The following is an 18,344-nucleotide window of genomic DNA, read 5'->3' as shown; positions in this document are numbered from 1 at the left end:
ATGAATGTATTGGCAAATGTCCAAAACTGCACTTTTGTATCAACTGGATCAATTAGACTTTCTGAATTCTTTTTAATTTACTCTACAATGTATTGTAAAGTGCATTACGGTAATTCAACTTGAAGTAGTAACCATGGGTAGGACCTCCAGATTCAGAATAACACACAAGTGATGCACCAGGTGAACATGTACAAAGATCCACTTAACCATGCTGCCATTTTTATTTGAACAAGATCCATGAATCCAGGAGGATCCACAAACTGTGCAATAGTGTTGTCTGGAGCTTTGGAAGGGCTGAAAAGTTACAACTATTCAGTCTTGCCAAGGATGAGCTGAAGCCTTTTCTCACACAGAACTCCACTGCCTTCAAACATTGGAAAAGAACCTTTAAAGCATCACATGGTCAGCCTAGGACAGTGAACCTTTTCGGCACTGAGTGCCAAAATGGGAGTGTGTGTGCGGGGGTGCACCACAAAGCAGAAGAGCAGTTCCCCAGCTTGCATGCATGGGAGTGCAGGAAACCGGAAGGTCAGTTCCCCTGCATGCATGCATGCACCAGAAAGTTGAGCTTCCGGTTTCCAGTGCGTGTATGCCCATTGGTCACCTGGTTTTCCAATTCCTGGCACAAAGGCATACATGAAGACCAGATGTCTGACATGCATGTGCCTGCTGTAAACCAGAAACTCAAATTCCTGGCACGCGCACAAGCACCAGGGAGCTGCTCTTCTAGTTTCTGGTACTTCCGTGCACACAAAGACCAGCTGACTGCTGCACTTGTGTGTGCCAGAATGAGCTTTTAATCCCAATTGAAAAGGGTTCAGATTATTCACTCCCTCCAGTGGCCTCTGGAGTTACAGGTTGGCCATCTTCTTACCATGTTTCCCTTTAAAAAAAAAAGATCAAATTTGGAAAATGGCAATGACAAAATATTTCTGTATTTTCATAAAAGAAACCTGTATGGACTTGGCTGTAAACTTGAGATGAGTTTGGATGCCAGATGATAAAATCTGCATTTGGAAGGTGGTTTTCCAATTATTTTAGATCTGGAGGCCATGAAATGATCAGATAAAGCTACTAGGAATTGTTGGAAATAATACTAAAAATGGTAAAGTTATGCTAGACAATTACACAATAAACAACAAGTTCATACCTATTAAGATTATTGGATAGCAAGAGAATGTCAATGTAAGTATAAATCCAGATGTCATAATAGAAGATATTGAGGAATTTTATAACCAATGAAAATATACCTAAATGCAATTTCTAGAAAGGACATTGTAATACAATGGAAAACAGGAAGAACCCAGGATGACAGGAAAATTTGGATTAGGCAAATCAGTACAGTTTTACGAAAGTCTTTGTTCCTAGTCAGTACCTGATTCAGTTCAACACAGATTGTATCCTTGAATATCACTGGATGGACAAATCAACTACCTAATAGGAAACAAGATGCAGTAGTGCAATTCAGTCAGTTTCCAGTGGGAGATAGTTGAACAGGTCATGAATTATTGGTATTAAAATTATACTACGTCAGTGGAAGACAGTAGATGTATCAACAAAATTTAACCTTGGAGGACATGCTGTCAAAATCAATGTAAAACAGATTCAGTACACTTGACTTATATGAAAAGGAAAGAACTATGTGAAGAGATAAGGGATATTGTAAAAACAAATGTGGATATATATATTTCAAACAGGGATATACATTTCAAACAGGAGAACATCTGTCTTGCTTCAAAACAAGCTATCATGATAGCTAGGTAAAACAGGGGTAAAGGATTTGGCCAACAAAACGTTATGAAAACTGAGTGCTGATTTTCAATGTCAGACAAAATCTGCCAAAGAAAATTAAGTAAGAATACAAATTAATATGGGGAAAAATCAAGGGAAGGGAAATGAGGATTTTTAAGATAAGAAAAAAATCTTAGGAAAATTATAGCAAATGTGATTAGAAGATGGAAAGATTGTATAGAGGTTTTGTCCAACTATAACAGTGTTACAGGAACCTTTGAAGAGATTGGATTTATTCAGTAGGAAGTATGGCATGGAAATGAGTTGGGGAGCCAGGTGTTGCATAGTAATAAAGAGGATGAGACAAGAATACTTGTCCCTGAATTTATTTAACAATAAATGAAAGTATTGCAAGGGTGTCAATATTAAAAGAGATGAAAATGGGACTCGAAATGCAACTAAAATGCTAACAATTTGGAATATGCACACACTTCATATTCTATTGAAATACCACTTCATTTTCAGAAAATAAACAGCCTTATAAGAGCATTGTTATGAAAATAAAAAATGGAAAGTGAGCAAATGATCAATATTAAATATTCATAAGACAAATGTAATGATTACTAGCATCCTCAATGAGCATATGAAACTTCTTAGTGAAGAAATGGCAACTGATTTTATTATGTTAAAAATATCTAAAGATGAACACAGGCTTAAAATGTTAAAAAAAGAAAAAAATTGGAGGGAAACTGACAAAATTCAAAACTATTGAATGATAAATATTATATATTTCTACACAAGAAAGATCAAAATAGATAAAGAAGTGAACCCTCCCATTATAATTATAGGTATGAAAGTTGATAACTGAGAAAGAGTTAAGTGAGAAGGTAATCAACTTCAAATTATGGATCTGGAGATGGTTATTAAGAGTACCATGGCTTGCAAGAAGAACCTATCAAGTGATTCTGGACTGAATTAAAAAAATGTTCTTGATGGATGAAATGGGCAGATGAGAATTTGGGAAAGAATAACAAGTTATATTTTATAACTTTGAAAAAAAGTAGAAGAAGAAGATGAAGAATGATATAGGGAAGTGATGGCAAACCTTTTTGGCAGTGAGTGCACAAACCGGAATGTGTGTGCATGCATGTGCACAGCCTGGACCACCGGAAATTCAAAGACAAGCTGGCCAGCATGCACATGCCTGTTTTGGGGGCGTTTTTGTCCATTTTTTGGGTTGTTTTCAGACTGTTTTCTGGGCCACTTTCAGGCCATTTTTGGGTTGAAAAATGTCTCCCAAAACAGCCTGAAAAAGACTCAGAGATGACTCAAAAATGGTCTGGTGTTTGTCTGCTTTTAGGCCATTTTCCAGCACTCCGGCACCCACAAAGACCAGTTGGCAAAAGTACATGTGCCCCAGTGGTGGGATTAAAATAATTTAACAACCGGTTCTCTGCCCCTAATGACCAGCTGGGTAGGCGTGGCTCAGTAGTCATGTGACCATGGGGTCATGGCCAACTCAATGTCATTCATGTTGAGGGGTGCTTCACCTTAACTGTTACAATGTAATAAGGGTTAACCAGAGAGGCAGTTTCTGTAAACAGGGCAATAAAGATTAGGCTAGAAACAACACCAGAATGTTTCCTTCCTGCCTTCCTTACAGGATTAGCCCTGTAAAGTGGGGAAAAAAACAAAATAAGATTTCTTCCAATAACCCGTTCTCCAAACTGCTTAGAATGTTAACAACCAGTTCTCCTGAATAGGTGTGAACTGGCTGAATCCCACCACTGATGTGCCCACAGAGAGGGCTCTGTATGCCACCTCTGGCATGTGTGCCATAGATTTCTCCATCATGGATATAGGGTGTACTGATGGGATTCAGGTGGTCACTAGAGTATCCTTGTATTATTACCACGAGTAGGATGAAATTTGTCATTTGTCCTTAGAGTCACATGTGGTCAGAGTGATTTGGTGACCTATTACAGAAGTAACTCTTCAATGTCTGAGAGATGTGCAATTGTGATATACCACAGATAGAAATAAATAATATGTTCAGATTTTGTTTTATAGATGCCTGCAGGGATCTCTGCATAGGGAACGATCCATCCCCAGATTTTTCTTACATTGGTGGTTTTGCAAAATGGCTGCATGAAAAAGATTAGCTTAAATGAGTTGTGGGGAGCAATAGATGAAAGGAAATTTGAAGAATAGCACCATTTGTGAGAAGCGTCCTGCAAAAAAATATGTGATTAGTACAAAGTAGCTCCTTTGGTTTTGAATTCCTCGTTTCACCCATAAAAAATATTGTGAAAGTGTCACAAATGTCCCTTTAACTAGTCTTATATGTGATGTCCCAAACCGAAGGCACCATGTGGCTTTCTATCCTATTCAAGCAATCACTAAATGACATCAAAACCATTATCACAATGCACATTTTTATGCATTCAGAATAGGATTCTATTCTACATTTGCCAAGCTTGTCATTATTTGCCTAAATAATGAATTTTGACTCTTGTTTCTAACACTAAAGTGAACAGGGTATGTGCACTACTGCTGAAGCTGCTCTTTTTAGAGTTTTCCCTCCAGGCTGGTTTTATCAATTAAACTTGTGATCTTATTAACACCTTACATTTTTCCCCCACTGGGATTTGAGTGAGAATATTCTTGCCAAAGCTCACAGCTGTTCTGTGAACAAAAATAACACTCACTTGGTTCATTATTATTCCAGGGGGAATAAGGGAGGGAGTCCTTTGCAATTCAGCATGTGAAACTGGGTTTTGGTTCAAAGAAATAGGTCTAATCATACATGAATACCTTATAACTAATGGTTGTTTTTACCTTTACAGTAATAGTTAAGACGGCTGTTGATTTTGGTCTCAAAAGTCCCGATTTGAAGAGAATGAGGACTAATCCATAGATGAAAACAAGCTTACTACCTTTTGTCTGTGTATTTTTGTGCGCTGCAGATTGTCTGTTTCCAAAAAGTTAAATGGACAATGTGAATTAGAATTAATTCCCCATATTATTATGGAAAGTTCCTTTTTTTTAGAGGTGAGATTGTCTCCTCTTTCTGAATAGTAATTACGCTTAATTGCTAATGGTCAGTGACTTCTTCCATTCTAGGTTTCACAAAAGGGTTTACTTTGAGAATAAATGTTCTAAGGCAACCACAGCGGTTGAAAGAGGAGCTGGAAGACACATAATAATGGGTAGAGAACGGGATGAAGAGAAAATTGTAACTTTAGAGGGGATGAGGAGCCACTAAATTTGTCACTTCATCACTTGTTTTGGTAAACATCAAAAATCATGTCCTTATATATAAAGAAATACATAAATAACCTGTACATTGTATATTTAAGTCCTCGATTTATGACCACAATTCACAAAGATAGCCGAGGTAGCGCAGTGGTTAGACTGCAGTGCTGCAGGCAACTTCAGCTGACTGCTAACTGCAGTTCAGCAGTTCAAATCTCACCGGCTCAAGGTTGACTCTGTTTTCCATCCTTTTGAGATGGGTAAAATGAGGATCCCGATTGTTGGGGGCAATATGCTGACTCTGTAAACCACTTAGATAGGGCTGTAAAAGCACTATGAAGTGGTATATAAGTCTAAGTGCTATGTGCTATTGTTACAATTGTGCCCCAAATTTATGTTGCTAAGTTAATTGAGTTTTTCCCATTTTACAACCTCCATTACCAAAATTGTTAAGTGAATCTGGCTTCCTCCTTGACTTCACTTGTCTGAAGGTTGCATAAAGTGATCACATGACTCTAGGGCACAGCAACCATCATCAATATGAATCAATTGTCAAACTTTTGAAAGTTGATCACATAACCATGGGGCTGTTGCAATAGTTGTAAGTGTGAAAAATGGTCCCAAATCACTTTTTTAAAGTTGTGACTTCAAATAATCACTAAACAAATGGTTATGAGTCAAGGGCTACCCCCAATTTTTACCCCTTCTTCCAATTCTCTTTTCTTTTCTTTAAATTTAATTTGCAATAGATTTTACTATTAAAAATCATTAATAAAATTATACACAGAGAGATATGTATAACTCCCAAACTGTGGCATTACTTTAATACAGTATATGTACTGGTTAACAACAGCAAATTGGGACTTGATTTTCTATTGCTAAGCAACGTGGTCATGAAACACAACATTCTATTCCCACATCACTTAGCAAGAGAAATTCTGGCACCTCCAGTTTCCCTTGTTAATTGGATCACTGCAGGTTGTTAAGAAAAGACATCATGTGGCCGCCTGACCTCCTGCTGATTTCCCCATTGACTTTGCTTTAGGAAACTGAAAAAGAAGGTTGCAAATGGTGATCTTGTGACCATGGGGCTCACCCTCACATGACTGTGGGGATGTTGCAACCAATGCAAATGTAAAGATCAGTCAAAATTCAAGCAGTTGTTGACCAAGTGGTCATTATGTGAGGACTACTTGTAACTATGTTCCAATGAAGCTATCATTCTTTAATACAATCAGTAAATGATAGAATGCAGAGATTGGTTATTATTCCTCCTCTCCAACACCAAGTAAAATAAAAGAGATTCTAATTGCTGTTGGGTTTACCAGATCTGCTGTTATGGTCTTATTCTGTTGGGAGGTTCTACTATTTTAGAGAGCAAAACCAAGGCGAGAGAACGCTGATATCAGGGATACATATTCATGAATAAACATCTCAATGATTACACAATATTACTGGAATGCCGACCAGTCACTGCATATCTTTCATCAAAACCTCAAAATGAAGCTGTTTGTTTTATAGAATAGTACAAAAACTGTTTAGTTATAGTTTCATATTTATTCTTTAATAATCATCTGGTGTGCTGAAAAAACACATCCTGCAAAACGAGACCTTAACTGAACAATGACTACTGCCTTACCATATCTATCAACAGAATTGGGAATGCCATTTCTTTGAAAAAGAAAGTAATAAAAAAAAATCGGAGCAGACTAAATATCTCTACTTTCTATCTCCCAGACAGAAGTTCTTAAGAGGTTCTAAGTATTTGAATTTGACCTAAAGTAATTTGGCAGAGATTTCTCCTCTTTTGTGTCTGTTCAATCACGTTTATATACAGTATGCAGATGACTGATAATTTTAATTTCTTTTTTAAGCAAGGGAATCTGAATCTCAAGCAGACACAAAGTGGACTCTTTGTTTTACCACCCGATACATCTATTTGTGTGGTTTCAATTTTGTTAATTGACTGTGGTGATTAAAGTTGCTCAGAAGTAACATAGTAAAGGAAGGAAAATGATCTGACCTTAAGCTGCAATGCATGACTTTGTCACTTAATTAGACTTGAATGTACATATCAATTTGTCTAACTTAGAGCTTCCCTGTATCAATCCTACTGTTTATTGCTACTGTTGAGGGAAAATTAGCAGATTTCTGTCTCAGTCAGAATGTTTAGGCTTTTTATAAAAAAAAATACCACTAGGGAATTTGTTTTTTAATTAAATAATGCCATGATACTTCCCTTACATGGAAGCAATTGCATGTAAAAACCAGAAACTGCTATAATGTTAGTATAATCTTATTTATGTGGGAAATGAACACAAGTGACTGGATTTGATTATTCTTGCTTTCTTATGCTGCTTATGAAATCCTAGTTGAGTCAGGAATAAGGTGGAGACAATCATATCCTTCTCCTGCATTCTATTTTTTAATCAATTTCTCTCATAAATTGTCCCATAAATTAAAAAATGCAAATTATAGTGCTATATTATTAAAAATCAAGGAAATTAAATTTTTCCCTGTTTATGCTGGGCAAATGCCATAAACATATCCAGATCTCAATGTGGGAGGGAAACATTGCTTTAAATATCAGAATACAGTCAGGAAAGAAGAACTGTGGTCTTAATTGCAAATTTTAAAAGTTGATTTTCATCCAAAACCTGTGGCAAATTTGTTTCCAACCATTTCTATTATTTTGTTCCCTCTACCCTGAGCTTTCCCCCCCCCCCCCGCCAGCTTAGTATCTATAGACACTTCCAATTGGGTTTCAAGAAAAAAAAATCTTAATGTTGTGGCAGGTACATGTATCCATTTGAATGTTTTGCATTGCAATGATGTGCCACAGTGGCACAGTTGTTAGAGTGCAGTACGGCATACTACTTCTGCTGACTGCTGGCTGCCTGCAATTTGGCAGTTCAAATCCCACCAGGCTCAAGGTTGACTTACCCGTCCACCCTTCCACCCTGGGTGGGTAAAATGAGGATCCAAATTGTTGGGGACAATATGCTGACTTTGTAAACCGCTTAGAGACAGCTGTAAAGCACTGTAAAGCAGCATATAAGTCTAAGTGCTATTCAGTGGTGGGTTTCAAAAATTGTTCGAATCTACTCTGTGGGTGTGGCCTCCTTTGTGGGTGTGGCTTGCTGCCCATGTGAGTGGCTTGCCGCCCATGTGATCGGATATGAAGATGGCGCCGACACTTGTCAGAACCACCTTAAATTACCTCACACACAGCACTGGCATGCATAAGAATATGATGTAAACTTGTTTTTTAAAAGGCATCTTTGGTTTGCGTTAAAACAACTTCAACACAAGCAATGTTCTGATTGCACCACAAATGCAATTGTCATCCTTACCTTTCACAGAGGCACTGAGTTTTATAAATATGAGCATGATAGTGTAGAATAATCATATCCAAGGACCAGTGGTGGGTTTCAAAAATTTTTGAAACCTCTTCTGTAGATGTGGCCTGCTTTCTGGGTCCACTGGTAGAACCTCTTCTAACCAGTTCGGTAGATTTGATGAACCGGTTCTACCGAATAGGTGCGAAATGGTAGGAACCCACCTCTGGTGCTATTCCTATTTTGTACCATTGGCTTCAACTATTATTTCTACTTCCTAGGATTGAGAAAGAATAACTGGCCCAAAACTACCCAGCTGGCTGTGTGCCTAAGGTAGGACTGCAATTCACATTCTTGTGGTGCCTTAACTACTACAGCAAACTGTCTCTCTGCAAGCTCCTTCACCATATCTTAAGTCCACAACAGACAAAAAATCTTGAAGCAACTCCGAAAGGAGTATTAGAATTCACGGGAGTATTAGAAGGGAGAGGAGGTACAGTATAGTGCAATCAGACTTATAAAAGTCTATTATTGCAGACTAAACTGGCTTTTAGCCTTCCTGTGCAATGGTTTTCCTGGTTTGGTCTACCTGATATTCCTACCCAGAGGGTAACTGATGTGTCACTTGCATAGTACTACCTGCTTTCTAGACCACATGACTTTAGTACTGAAATTAAAAAATAAAACTACTGTTCCCTAATTTATTATTCTGTAAACTTGCTGGTTTGCGCTTGATTCAGTTTCATAATTTGTCAAGTAAAAGACATTATTTCTTGTTTGTTTTTGGTAACTCATGATGTGTGATTTAGTGAAGGTATGCAATAGTTTGCAATTCAAATTACTATAAGGTGCAGAGAAAATAGGTAGTTGTGAATTTATGAATGTAAGAAATAAGGAAGCAATTGTTTAGTGGGAATATAAAATATGTGAGTTTTCTTGAGACAAAAGCTAGAATTTTATCAAAATTTAATCCATTACCATAATGAAGACCAAAATTTCTGTTGTGAGCCACGATGGTTGTAAACTGAGGCACTTATTTGACCAGACTAATTTTACAACTTTTTTGCAGTTGCCATAAAGTGAATCATTGTATATCTATTGGCTTTTTTGGGCCAGGAACCGGCTGATAAGACCAGAAACTGGCAGAAAAACATCATAAAACATGTAAAGTGAGCCATTTTTCAAGTGCCCAAAATGGCCCCATGTGACAATGGGTTATAAATAGCTTTTGGGGGGAAGTCCATCATAACTTCAACTGGTTTTTAATCAAGGACTACCAGTATCCAATGCCTTTCTCACTGCATTTTTTAATTGGTTAAATGTCTATTAAAAAGGAACAAAGAGAAAGAGGAATACATTTACATGTAAATATTTAAATGTGGGTATTTGGAAGTGTTATTTGTAGATTACTACTGAATCAGTACTGAATGAATATATATAAAATCAGGGCCAATGTCCCTCTGTCAAATACATCCATTTTTAACGAAATATAAACTATCTAACCACAAAGTGAACACACCAGCAATTCTCCCTCAAAACATAAATGATTGTTCCAAGACAGACTATTTAGTAAAGCATAGAAACCAACATTTTGCCAGTAAGTTATAAATATCATCCATAATTTTTTTAATGGAATTGTATAAGCAGGTTCAAAGAAGTATACGAAAGTGATGCCCATTGAGGTTTTGCAAAAAAACGTGATAGGTGTTTTATCATGTTTTGTTTTTCTGTGTTTCAACCAGTAGCTCTTTTATTTGTTTGAAGTTTACAATCAGAGTGCTGTTAGGTATTTTGCATGCACCCTCTGAAGCTGACATCAAAGGAGAACGTTTCTGGACTGTGCAGGTGGTAATTCTCTGTCAGTCGAGTTCTCTTTTCAATCAAAAGCCTATCCACAAATAGGGGAAGTGAAATATGAAGGTGTATGTGTGCAGAAAGTTGGCTTTTCATACACCTAACAACAAATACAGCACTTCTCAATAGGACAACTATTTGGAAACTTTGTCTGCATAACTAGAATTGACCAGTATCTACTGAAGCTGTGGAGAAAGTCATGTTATATAATTAGCAATATTCTGCACATGTCTACTTAGAAAGTAAGTGGGGTCATGTAGAATTTATTTGTTAATGTCAGGACTGCCATGTTGCTGCACCTGCCATTCTTCCTCAGATGTGGGGGGGGGGGAGCTGAGTGGAGGTAAGGGATTGGGATAAGAGGAATTGAAACTACTCACTGTGCCATCCTGTGAGGGCTGCCGGCCATTTCAAGGTCATGCCACCTTCCAGGCCACCAAGCTAGGGACTGTTACCAAAACAAATTGTTTGAATGTAATTGGCAATGGGAAATAACCAGCTGGGAAGGTGCGGAGAAGGGAAGATGCTTTGGGCAAAAAGTTAAGATCCGGCTTTGCTACATTGTAATCCCTTGGCTTTAGTAAAGTGTACTTTCATTAACCTTGAATTTGGGAATTTTTCTTTTCTAACTGACCAAATTGGGACGGGTGACAGTTGCATTAAACCTCTCATCCAGAGGTGGGTTCCTACCTATTCAGTCTGGTTCGGTTAAATAGGTAGTAACTCCAGCAGACACGTTACCATACCGTTTCTATCCTCGGTGGCACCATCTTAATTTTTTGTTCTGCACATGTGCAGAATAATCTTCATTGAAAAAAATGTATTTTTGTGCCTTTTTAAATGTGCGCATGCACAGTTTGTTTTAAGAGCAAATGCGCACGGACATGGAACATTTTTTTTTCGGGCGCCAAACTGGTAATGGTTGCCAGAACCCACACCTGATCTCATCATATGAAGAGGGAATGGGAACCAAAACAAAGAACTAAAAGTTGGAGAGGAACTATGCTATATCCTATCATGACAAACTCACTAGCAGCACATCAACATCACTGGAAGGAATTTAAAGCTGTGTCTGAATTTATTCATTCTCAAAGAAGCCTGAACCTTTTTTCTCAATGTTGTTTTTTTCTCTCTCTCATGGGTGTCTGCAAGGCTCTTGACATCATTGCTCAAATGACTTAAATTATTCCATCAGTTTTTTTTTTTAAAAAAATAAAAAATAAAAGAGAAAAAGAAAAAAAAAAAGGAAAACGAGCCGCAGTATACAAGTGAATTCTTATTGTTCTAAGAATTGAAACTGTAATTCCACCCTCCCCCCTCCCCCCTATAATCCCCCCTCCCTAACCCCCTTACGGCTTCGCAGGTCCCATACCCGGCATAATTCTTTAACAAGCATTTGAGTATAATAAGGCCAGCTAAAAAAATAAAAGAAAAGAAAAGCCAAAAAAAAAGAGAATAATAAAAAATAAAGAAGAAAAAAAAAGCACACACACACCCAAAAAGAAAGGAGAAACAGAGAAGGGTCAATAAACCCACTACGTTAACACAGCTTCCCATTATCTGTAAATCTTAAACAATGTAGCTCATTCCAAATTTCGATTATTTTACTACTTGCAGGGTTTCAAACTGTATTAGAGCCAGGTAAGTTGATCAATTAGGATTCCCCAACTAAAAGTCTCATTGCTTTGTCTATCTATTCAAACCTTTAATTTATCTCTTTTTTATCCGAATATCCAAACCTTTCTATAAAACCATTAAACTCAAGTACTTCTTTCATTTTTCATTTCCAACACCTCCCTTTCTATCCTTACCCACCTCCACATGTAAATTTTTTACCTTCCACCCTGCCTTTATCCATGTCCATATATATATTTTATCCGCGTCCATTGCTCCTCCCATATTTACTCCACTTTCCTGAAGACTCTCTGACCAATCTTTCTTGACCTTATATTGAAATAGCAACTCAAACAAACATCAGCTTGCATTCTAGCCCCAAGTAGTCTAATTAAGCTTTCGCTACCCTTCCCTCTCCCACGCGCCTCCCAACTCCGTTCGTCCCAGACCACAACTCAAAAAGATCGCAATCTCCGCTCTCCTCGCCTAGGAAAATAATTCATGCGCAATTTGAGTTAGAGTTCAGACAAATCTTATATACAATATGTGTCCACAATCAGCAACGCTTCTTTCAGTCTCCATGTCTCATCATCAATATACCACTTTTCCATTTTATCCCAGACGGAAATCATAAAGCTTTAAGAACATCGCTTAGTCTTTATTCTTTAGTCTTCTGCCCTTCCGGAAGAGGAAAGCAACACCCTCCGCCTTGTAGCCACGTGTCTCGCTGTTTGTCTTCTCCTTCTCCTTGTCTCTCTCCAGGTCCGGATGAATCAGGAAGTCCCGCCTTCAGGGTCTCGTAGTAAAATTCTCGGGCTTCACAGACAGAATTAATGCGGTGTTTTTGGTTGCCAAATGTAACTGTAATACCAGCTGGGACTTCCCATTTGTATGGAATCTGAGAATTTCTGAGTTCTTCGGTTAAGAAAGTGTACTCTCTCCTTGTTCTTAATATTTGAGATGGTATCTCTTTGAAAACAATCAAGTCCTGTCCATCAATTCTCAACCTCTTTCCGTAAAGCCTCTGTATTATCTCATTTCTGGATTCCCTTGTGGTAAAGTATATAATTATGTCCCTCGGAAGCTGTCGCTGTTTTGCTACCCACGAATTCTGGCGGTAAATTCTTTGAATCTGCCAATCAAAGTTAAATCCCGGACTTCCCACCAAGCGGCTGAAAGCCTCAAAGAAGATCTGTTTCAAATTCTCCTGTTGGTTTTCACGCAGTCCTCTAACTCTTATTGCAAAGGCAGTCTTATTATAATTTATCATGACAAGTTGTCTTTGAGCAGTTTCAATTTCCTGTTGTAACGTTTGAATTTTGGATATCAAATTAAGGTTAGTTTCTTCCAAAAGTTCCAATTTGTCCTCCGTTTCAGCAATATAATCTGTCATGACTGTCATTACTCCGATCATATCCTCCTTTGCCTGAGCAATTTTAGCATCAAATTGATCATATAAATCCGATATCAGTTGATTAATTTCCTGTCTGAAATCATTAAGCGTTTTGAGAAGAAATTCTTGTGTTAGCAAATCTCCCGTGGAGGGTGTAGGAGACAAGGGTAGCGGCTTCATAGCAGTTTTTGAAGATATGTTATTAAGGAAGCGCTTCTGTTTAGATTTGGGAGCCATTCCAGAGTAAAAATAAAAGACAAGCAATCAAGCAAGCCAAAAATCAAAGTCTCTGCTCCCCTCAGTTAATCTTTTAGCAATTAGTACGGAGAAGCCTTCAGGAGGGTAGGGCTGACTAAGTACGTCACATCAAACACAAAAGCTACGAGATCGCCATCTTGTGACGCAGCTAAAAAAGAAAGGGAGCCTTTTGCGAAGTTGAAGCTGGTATTTTAAATAGTAATGGAAGAAATTCCTCAGGAATGGTCCCCGCCCGGATTGACATTTAAATAGCTTAGCTTTGTCCTGGGGGGGGGGGGCAATCTGCCTAGGGCTGCAAAAAAGGCAGCGCGGAAAACTGGCCGGAGTAAAGGCTCAGCTAATGTTGAACCTCTTCTCCATTCACAGCAAAAAAAAGCTATGAATTACAAAGAGATCCTAACAACTGACCTTCTCCCTGCCCCTTTCTGCCAGAAAGGGGAGATATCTATAGATCTTATAAGATATACGAACCAGAGTCCTGACAGGAGCTTCGTTGAGCTCCCGACGGCGGCAGGCTCCTCCCCCCGAAGCTTAAATTATTTACTTGTATTAAATGTCCTGATAGAAGTGATGAATAGTTTACAACGGTATCTTTTTATGCAATGCTACTTTGATGATCATTGAAATTGGCATTCTGGTGTCCTCATGATTTGAAACAACACCCATTGCAAGGCTATCAGAGTAATTTAGACTGAGTCAGAGTTAGTAGTCATTTTGAAATGTCAATCTTGGATTTTGCATTTCACTTTAATACTTGAAGTGGTATCCCAATGTTGGGCCACCATTAAATAGCACATGCCCTGATAAGTACTTATTGTCCTGTGTCTCTGTACCAGTGAGCCTAGGAAAAGGATGATTAGGGATCATTCCAGGCCACTCTCAAAGAGTGAGGTTTAACATAAAGCTTTCAATTTGGCTCTTACAAAAAGAACATTCCATTGTTAAGACTTCTTCCCATTCAATAGATTGCACATATTTGGTACGATTTATTGATTTACAATACTATCTAGAAATATTACTGTATTTGCCAGAACAGAACAGAAAATAATAGTGTTGTCTGCAAGTAATTGCTTGAGAATTGGAGAAGTTATTTGTTTTTGCTGAGAAAACCAGATGTGGTAGGTGTACACAGCTGTATATGTTGCTGTTTAGAAATGAAGGTGGTTTGATTATAGCTACTCCTCAGAAGGAGTCTGCTTTCTGATGAGTTTCTTGATGGAAACTTTTTGTGCCACCTAAAAAGGTTTTCAGCTTTTATTTCCTTCTCATCCATTTACTTTGTCCACTCATTTTGTTTCCACTGAGTTCTGATTTAAACTTTTCAACTTCAGTCTTGTATCACTATTGGGGAAAAAAGAGGAATATTTGTACTTGTGTATCTTGGTAGGTTCTTTAAAAAGATTTTTTTTTAACATTTATTATTTTTTTTAAATAACTCAAGGCAATGAAATACCTAATATTCCTTCCTCCTCCTATTTTACCCACAACAACAACCTTGTGGGTGGGTTGGACAGAGGGAGGATGATTTACCTAAAGTCACTCAGTTAGCTTTCATGCCTAGGATGGGACTAGAACTCAGGCTGGTTTCTAGGCCAGCTCCTTAACCACAAGACCAAATTGGCTCTCGTTGTTCAAGAGTGAATAAGAGAAAGTTGATTGATATATGTAAATGTGAGATCAATTAATGTTATAAATGAGGTAATTTAATTTTTAAGACAATTAATTTTAATTGGTAGTGATTAATTCAAATGGCTTATGAATATTAAACACACATACACTAGTCAAGGAAATCTCTAGCTTTGGTTTCAACTACAGTTTGCAACCTAGATTGATAAAGTGGGGAAACTGACCTTGCAACAGATTTCAGTTCTGGTATGTAACATGTATATGTCAATTTTTAATTTTTTTTTAGAATAATAATTTTAAAGTCAGGTAATCTTCTTTTCTGTATATTTGACAATATGTGCAAACACAAGGTCTTTGCTGGGCTCATTAAGCTGCAGTTTATATTTTACATCCCATTTGTACTTCCCCTTGGTTATGCCACCAAGATTTGGGGGCAAATTACATATTTTACAGAAGCATTTTTTTCCAATATTCCCTTTAATAAATAAAAACAATATGGGAATTTGAGACCTCTGAAAGTCCACCCCTTTTCTCACTGAGGACTCAGCATTTTATGGCAGGATTTCAAGTCATTGAGATGGATGTATTTGTAGGGTCAGGATGTGAATGGGCTTCTCATTCCTCTTAAACCAGGGGTGTCAAACTTGTGTCATATGATGCATCACAACTTTTTTCCCCTTTGCTAAATTGAATGTGGGCATGGCCAGTGCGTGACACATCTGCAAGATCGATAGTCCTGCCTTAAACCCTTACTTTGCTGTGCGTTGTTGTTCTTTAATTGGTAGGGTAGGAGTGTTACAATCTGACCTAAGGCAGGTCACAAAAATAGAACTATCCACATATACCATAATTTTCAGAGTATAAGATGCACTTTTTTCCCTCAAAAAAGGTGAAAATCTAGGTGCATCTTATATACTGGGTGCATCTTATATACTGAATACAGCATTTCTGCCCCCCCCAAACCCCACCCCTTTGTAAAAATGGCCATGCATAGCCTTTAGGAGGTTTAGGAGTGCTGGGGGCTTTGGAGAGCAAAGATGAGTGAAAAATAGGCCATTTTTGCTTGGTTTTACCCGCAGCCCCAGTCCCCAGGAGCACTCTACAAGCCTCCTAAAGGCTATTCATGCCCTTTTTTGACAAAAAAAATGGGCCCATTTTCATGAAAAATTGACTATTTTGGAAGGTTTGCAGAGTGCAAAAAGTTTTTTTTTAAAAAAAAAATTGGCTCTTCAAAATCTTGGTGCATCTTATACTGAATAAAGACAGACAGATCCACGGATGGACAAGTGAATGGATGGATGAAGTGGCATTTTAAATTTATTTCTTAAATGTGTTTTATTTATTAAAGTCTTTTTAGGACATTGGCAATTGATGTTGATGTTGATGTTTAATAAATTTATAGGCCGCCCAATCCCGAAGTAGGGATTTAAAAGAAAACACCTGTAAATTTTTATGTGAAGAAAGCTGTAAAAGAAACAGCAAAAAAGCAAATATTTGGCATTGGGAGGCCATCAAGACCTAGAGGGATCTTTGGGGTAGAGTGACAGAGCTTATAGGTAGTCATTGGACCATCCTAAGACAATGACTGGGATGCTGGGTTTTTAGTTTTAGTCTTATGGTTTTGTTCTTCTAATGGTGTCATGACCTGCTCAGAGTTATTGAAGATGGACAGCCATGCAAACAAACCAGGGGTGGGTTCCAGCAGGCACTACTGACAGTTTGCTTGTGTGCATGCCACACACACTTGTTGTGCATGCTTGATGCGTGCAGTGCAATTAAAATTGTTCTGCTCATGCGCAGAAGTGAAAAACAAGATGGTGGTGCCCAGAAAACTAGTTTGGGCCCTGGGTTGCTGTCTGGGCCACTGCCAGATCCAGTGACCCAGGCTGACAAACCACTACCAGTTTGGCCAAAGTGGTCCAAACCGATAGGAACCAGTGGTGGGTTGCAGGCGGTATGTCCCGGTACGGGCATACCGGAGTATGCCCAGAGCATGCTCTGGAGGGCCCACCTGCCTGCCTGAGCTCCTTACCTGTCCTTTAAGCCTTTGGCACGTCCGCGTACGGCACCTGCATGATGCTCTGTTGAGCAGCTGGAGTGTTGCAGAGGCTTGCGGAGGTGTCGCATTCCAACTGTACTGGTTGGAATGGAATCCAGAACCCACAACTGGTAGAAACCCACCACTGACAAACAAACTCTGGCATAGAACAGGGTGTATCATCAAACAGCTTATTTCAGCTTGCTTACTTGCTTATTTCTTTATTTTTTAGAAGATTTGCATGACCACCCATCTCAACAAATAATTCTGGGCAGCAAAGAAGCTTAAAATACATTTTAAAAATAATCCCATCACAAATACAAACATTAAATGACACAACAGCCAAGAAAGAAGACATCGCAGTCAAGCATTGATAGGACGACTAGTAGACTGCAAATGAAATCAGTTTGATTCACATTCTTTGGTTTCTTCACACATTTGGGGCTTCAGGCCTAGGCAAAAAACAGGCCTTTAGGGCCTTATAAAAGTGCAGCAGAGTTTCAGCCATCCTCATTTTTTTCTGATTAGAATGCAGTTTTGCACAGAAAACAAAATTATTATATAAGAAAAGAAAATCTAGGTTGCAGAAAAATAATATCAGGATTAAGTTGCAAAAAAATCTCAGGATTGCCTACACACTGATAATCTGTCTTTATTTGTCACTTTCATTAACATCAGTGGTGGGTTCAGGATTCTGTTCCAACTGGTATGGTTAGAATGGCCCCAGAGTCACTTACATGCACGCATGTGGCACACGCACACACACACACACACACACACACAAACATGGTGTGTGCATGCGTTTTAGCATCAAATGACGCTTCCACAAGCCTCCGTGACACTCCAGCTGCTCGGCAGAGCGTCGTACAGGTGCCGTATTCACCATGCACGTGCGTGGAACTGCCAAAAGCTTAACGCACAGGTAAGGAAGCGAGGGCAGGTGGGTGGGCCCTCCAGAGCACCGCTTGCAACACACCACTGCTTAACATATATAGATATGTCTATACATATATACATACATACATGTTCTCTCTCTCTCTCTCTCTCTCACACACACACACACACAGAGGGAGGGAGGGAGGGGGAGAGAGAGAGAGAGAGAGAGAGAAGAGAGAAGAGAGAAGAGAAAAGAGAGAAGAGAGAAAAAACAAAAGTACTGCTTTTCTAATACAATAAAATGCATTAAATTTATATTACTACACAAAGCAATTATTGCTTGCATTTGCATGTCACAACT

The sequence above is a fragment of the Thamnophis sirtalis genome, unplaced genomic scaffold (assembly GCF_051295495.1).
Source record: "Thamnophis sirtalis isolate CommonGarterSnake01/CBP01778 unplaced genomic scaffold, rThaSir2_p1.2 scaffold_12, whole genome shotgun sequence".
NCBI classification, from domain to species: Eukaryota; Metazoa; Chordata; class Lepidosauria; order Squamata; family Natricidae; genus Thamnophis; species Thamnophis sirtalis.
Note: the sequence above shows the minus strand (reverse complement) of the source record.